This window comes from Eleginops maclovinus, chromosome 9 (assembly GCF_036324505.1).
Source record: "Eleginops maclovinus isolate JMC-PN-2008 ecotype Puerto Natales chromosome 9, JC_Emac_rtc_rv5, whole genome shotgun sequence".
NCBI classification, from domain to species: Eukaryota; Metazoa; Chordata; class Actinopteri; order Perciformes; family Eleginopidae; genus Eleginops; species Eleginops maclovinus.
In genome coordinates, this window is record NC_086357.1 from 26,313,317 (window position 1) to 26,319,536 (window position 6,220).

A 6,220-nucleotide genomic window follows, 5' to 3' on the forward strand; every position below is an offset into this window, starting at 1 on the left:
GGCAGGGGATCCAATTCTTATTTCCTCCACTATATATAATCAACACATACCTTCAGTTATACCAGGAGGAAATACACAAGCTACCCTGCAGTATACACGTCATTAAAGTAGATTTACCAGCTCTGCAATGTATGCATATTTTAGTGAAGTATTCCAAATATTCAGATTAGCCAATCAGCATCTGAGCTACCAATATCAATGACATGAAACAATGTCATGTAGAGGCAAAGCATGGTTTGAAGCCCACACATTTGAAATGCAGGACTTTTACACGCATCAGAGTATTCCAATTTAGCATTTTACTTGAGTAAAGATCCGAGTCCTCTTCCGCCTCTGACGGATGGGACTCGCCTCAGCACAGGAAATGAGTGGCATGGCAGGCAGCACATTTAAGGAGGGTCAGATGTGTCTGTTCAGCAGTAACAGGCAGTGAGAGTGCTCTAACCGGTCCCCCATCTCACCCTGCCATGCACGCCCAGAGACCCGCAGGACGTGCCTGAACTCTTCGGCCCAGCATTAGAGCAGGAACGTGGGGTGATGGCCGCTACAGTGAGGCTCTGCCGTGTGTGTGTGCATGCTGATAAATACTCGCTGTGCGTGGGTAGACAAGGGTTACCCCAGGCCATGCAACATATTCACTTCAGTTCCCCTGATGCTTCCCCCTCTGTCTTTCTGTCACTATAACCATCTTCATTAGCTAAAATGGTCTCAAGTGTGTTTGTTTCTTGTATATTTGTGACTTTAGTCTCATTTATTTACCACATTAATCTCTTGGGTGGCACCTCTGGGGAAAAGCAATCATTTAAGTTCATTTAGTTTTTAAATCCCATAAAACGCTGCCTGCGATTTTTTCCTGGGATAGTTTCTACAGACACCCAGTTTGTAATCAATCAAGGCAAGTTTATTTATACCACACCTTTCAACACAAGGCAATTCAAAGTGCTTTACAGAAATGAAAGACATTAAGAGCATTTAGAAATCAGAAACACTTTATGAAACGGGATTTAAAAACAGTCAAAGATAATAAAATAAACACAACAGATATAAAATGCATGAGTAAGAGTTACAGTGCAATGTTAACAACAGTTCAATTAAAAGCAGCGGCAAAAAGAAATGTGTTCAGCCTGGATTTAGACGTGGTGACAGTAGCAGCGGACCTGCAGGGTTCTGGGAGTTTGTTCCAGATATTTGGAGCAGAATAACTGCACCATTGTTCTACATCGTTCGGCTGTAGATAGTGAGCTAATAGACATTGATTTGCACAAAGTCTTCAAGGTTATTATTTTTAATAGACTTCTTCTTGGCTTACATCGCTTCATCTTTTTAAAAATCAATTAAACCAAACACGGCTATTCCCTGCCAACCCTTAATCAGCATCTTCGTTATTGAGCTGATTATCTGCAGGTGTAGAGCTCTGCATGCTGTCTCAGGACTTCTTTCGGAGTGATGACGACCAAAATGAATGCTGTGTTTGTAATATCCACATATAGAGGACACGTATTCTTCTACTTGCGGGTGAAAAATACTGAATAACCATCACACTTCTCATTTCAATAGGGCAGATGCTTTTTGCACCCCGGAATACATTTGATTATCATCTGAGTGTAGTATTTTAGTTTGCATTGGGGAAATGTACGGTATATTTAAGTAATAATAATCATACATTTGATTTGAAGGCGCCTTTCTCGGGACTCAAGGACACCGTACATGATACACACACAAAGACAACAAAAGGAATCAACAATGCAAGTAACGCATAAAATAAAACAACAGACGGTGACGGAGGAATTTGCATCAAGTGGAATAAGCAGTTTTGAACAGATGTGTTCTGAGTTGTGTTTTTGAAATGGGGGAATGAATCCATGTTTCTGAGTTGGGGTGGTAATGAGTTCCAGAGACGGGGAGCAGAGTGGCTGAATGCTCTGCTCCTCATGGGGATGAGACGGGCGGAGGGGACAGACAGGTGTATGGAGGAAGAGGATCTGAGGGAGCGGGAGTGAGTGGGAACATGGAGGAGGTTGGACAGATATGGGGGGGGCGAGGTGGTGGCTGGCTTTGAATGTTAACAGGAGGTCTTTGAATTGAATACGGAACTGAACCGGGAGTCAGTGGAGCTGTAGGAGGACAGGAGTGATGTGGTGGATGGAGGGGGTCTGAGTTATGATGCGGGCGGCTGAATTCTGCACCCGCTGAAGTTTACGGAGGGTTTTTTGAGGGAGGCCGAAGAGGAGAGAGTTGCAGTAATCCAGACGGGAGGTGACGAGGCTGTGGACATGGATGGCGGCAGTGGGGGGTCAGGGAGGGGCGGAGGCGATTGATGTTTCGTAGGTGGAAGTAGGCAGACCGGATGATGTTATTGATGTGGGATTGAAAGGATAGTGTGCTGTCAAGGATGACACCCAGACTCTTAACCTTGGGGGAGGGTGAAACAGAGGAGATGTCGATAGTGAGGGAAAAGCTGTCGGTTTTGGATAGAGTGGATTTGGTGCCAATGAGGAGAACCTGGGTTTTGTTACTGTTTAGCTTAAGGAGGTTTTGAGTGAACCAGGTTTTTATTTCAGAGATGCAATCGGTGAGGGAGGTGGGCGGGAGAGTGGACGAGGGTTTAGTGGTGAGGTAGAGCTGGGTGTCATCTGCATAGCAGTGGAATTGAATGTTGAATTTGCGGAGGATATTGCTGAGGGGAAGGAGGTGGATGATGAAGAGGAGGGGCCCCAGGACAGAGCCCTGGGGCACACCTGAAGTGACGACGGAGGGGATAGATTTAAAGGATTTGAGTTGAATGAACTGAGTGCGGCCAGGGCGGTAAGATGTGAACCAGTCTAACGTAAAGTAAAGATTCTCTGTAATTTTGAACAAACTTGTCCTTTTTATTTTAATGTAATGACTGTTCACACTCAGAGAAAACAAACACATGCTGAGAGGAAACTGCATATTCAAACAATCGCCTGTACGAACAAAATCCCAACTTCACTGCATCACAACTAGAAGTGTTGATCTGTGGAACAACTGTAACGATGAGCTGAAACACTGTGAAACTTTATTGAAAGTAAAAAAACTATTCAAAAACAAAACTGCAAGTGGCTATGAGCAGGACCGACGATCTCAGGATTATTGTTTGTCTTTGACGATTTGTTTTTCTTCTTCTGGTTTACCTGTAAAGAAGATTTGATTATTATTATTATTGTTATTGTTATTGTTATTATTTATTATTATTATTATTATTTATTTATATTGTTATTATTATTATTATTTATTATTATTTATTATTATTGTGATTTATTAATATTATTTTTAATTATTATGATTTATTAATATTATTATGTTTTATTGTTATTAATATTATTGTTGTTATTGGTTTTTATACTTATTTATTATTATTATGATTTATTAATATTATTTTTAATTGTTATTAATTTATTATTATGATTTATTAATATTATATTTTATTATTATTAATATTATTGTTGTTATAGTTTTTATAATTATTATTTATTATTATTTGTTACTATTATTATTTTTTTATTTATTATTATGATTTATTAATATTTTTTTTTTTTTTTATTGTTATTAATAATATTTTTCATTATTTTATCCCTCTTTTTTTTTTAAATGAAAAAGAACGTCGTAGAAGTACAATTGTAGAGAGTTACTTTTCCCAGTATATGAACTGTAATAAATCCAGAAATATCAATGCCAATATTCCCATTTCCTCCCTCTAAGGTAAGATGAATTAGCATTAAGCTTTCAAAGTATACATTATTCCCACCCACTTGCTCATCGCCTTTCATGCTTTGCCATCCTTTTTTAATCTCATGCATTAGCCAGTTTTCTAACTCTTTCAATTCCATTACCACCTCCTCCTCCCTTGCACCCTCTTTTTCTAAATCTAATCCCCTTGTCCACGCAGGACACCATCAGCAATCCCACCCTAATTGCGGGCAGCAGATTCTTTATGAGAACGGCCATTCTGCTGAGGGGAGGAAAAACAATGGAAGCAAATGTTGTTTCTATTGATCAGTCTCTGTCCAGCCTCCAGCCGGCTGCGTTTTCTGTTCCTGCTCAGAGGTCTGATAGATCGTAAGATTTAGGGGCCCTGTGTGCCCACATTAGCCTCTGCAAGGAGACATTTCAGTCGAGGAGCAGAGGGAAGCTGTAAATACAGGCTTCTCTTCCTACCAGACGCACATGGCTTCATAAGTTGTCTGCGGGAGCGTCAAACATGGCCGTTAACTTCTGACCCGGAGACAACACAGCAGAGGGCGAGACATTAATCACTCCAAACCTGGAGCAGGAGCAGCCTGTGTACTGGGCCTCTGAGGGCAATACCACGGTACATTATATCAAACGACTTGAATTATTGGGACCAAGGATGGATCAACCGGTGGAAAGGAAGAGGGGAGGAGAGACACACCAGGCCCATCGTTGAGCAGTGTTGGCGCTTTGTGTAATCGACGTTAGCTGTCTCAGGAGGGATGACTTCACTGAGAATGCGTCCACATTTTATACATTATAGGGCGGCTGTAAATGGTAAATGGACTGTTCTTTTATCGCGCTTTATCTGGTCTTTACGACCCCTCAAAGCGCCTTGACATACTACAAGTCATTCATTAATTCACACCTCATTCAGTGCTCTAGGAAACCATCGGGAGCAGTATCTTGCCCAAGGATACATCGACGTGTTGACTAGGATCGAACCCATTGGTTGAAAGACAACGACACCTCCTCACAGCCACAGTCGCCCAGTTGTTCTGCTGTGGATTTAAAGGTATGCCCACCATTGGGAGGGATGGTGGTGTGATCCCCATTCAACGTGTTAAGGTGTCTTTGGGCGAGATACTGAACCCCATTAATCATGGTTGGTGAATGCTGAACTGTATATCTTAAAGGGCTTCTTTGAGGGGTTGCATAGTCTGGAACAGTGCTTTATAATAGCTGTGTATGCAAGAATGTATTTGGCCATTGCACATTTCTGTCCGTCGCTGGTAGTTCTTTGACGTTGGCTCAGTGTGTCTGGGGTTTAATGCTCTCTTAGGTTTTCTGATATTGACAGGCAGGCCTCTTTATGATTGTGTCTGGGAAAGTGATTGCTGACGTTATGTTAAAGGGCTTTGAGGGGTTGCACAAGCTAGAAAAACGATGCATAATAGCTCTGTGTGTTGGCAAGTGATACTCAGCAACAGTCAGCTAGTTCTTTGACATTGGTTTGGTGGGCTTGGGCTTCAAGTCATAGCTCACAAGTGTGTTTTGATGCTGACTGTGGGCTGACTTGTATATGTTAAAGTGCTTTGTGGGGTTGCAAACAATGCTATATAATTGTTCTGTATGCAAGAATGTATGTGCACATTTCTGTCGTAGACACCAGCAATGAAGCAGTCCGCCTTCATCCCTGCTTTGATGTTGGTTGGGTTTGTCTGGGCCTTGAGCATCATAAAATGACTCATTTCAGTGAGTATACCATGACTCATATATGTTTTCCTGTTTACCCACTCATTTTCATGGGCCCTGTGGACTGTGACAGATCGCCTCACCTCCAGTGACAGCTAATCTATAGGTAAGTAAATCAGACTGCGGGCTGAGGCCAGGGGACAGCTGGAGCGAGAACAGGTACTGCCCTGCTGCTCTGCTAGCCCTCGCTGCTCTCCACAGTCCATCAATAACTCTAATGATGATGGAGGAGCGGTTACCTTAACTTTCCACACTGTTACCATGTCCTATCAGTCACAGAGGCCAGTGGGCTGCAGAACTAATGTTAGCTTGTCAAATGATTGCATTTGCATAGGATGAAATACTCACGGATCCGCTGGACGTTCTCAAATAAAAAGGAGGTTGATCGAGCCCACATCCTCTTTACTGTCTGCCTCGCTCTGTCTGGGTGTGTGTCCGTACTTTATGGATGGTTTGCTTTTCTCTTTCCATCAGCGTGATGGGCAGATGAGGTTGTGAATGAAGAGTTCCAACGTCTCTTCAAAAGTTATCGAGGTCAGGGTCAGAGAGACGGACAGGTAAAGTGATTTATACCGGAGGCAGGATGTGGGGGAAGATGAGAGGAGACCAAAAAAAAAGCTGGATGGTTGAGTGAGGACATTGGAGATCACACAATGTGACGGGAAAATTGCAGAGGGAAAGCCAGGTGGAATCTTTACAGTAGAGTGCATTGTCTCAAATATCCAGCAGGGAGCAACTCTGCTGGTTGCAAACACCAAATGCAGAGAAGTCT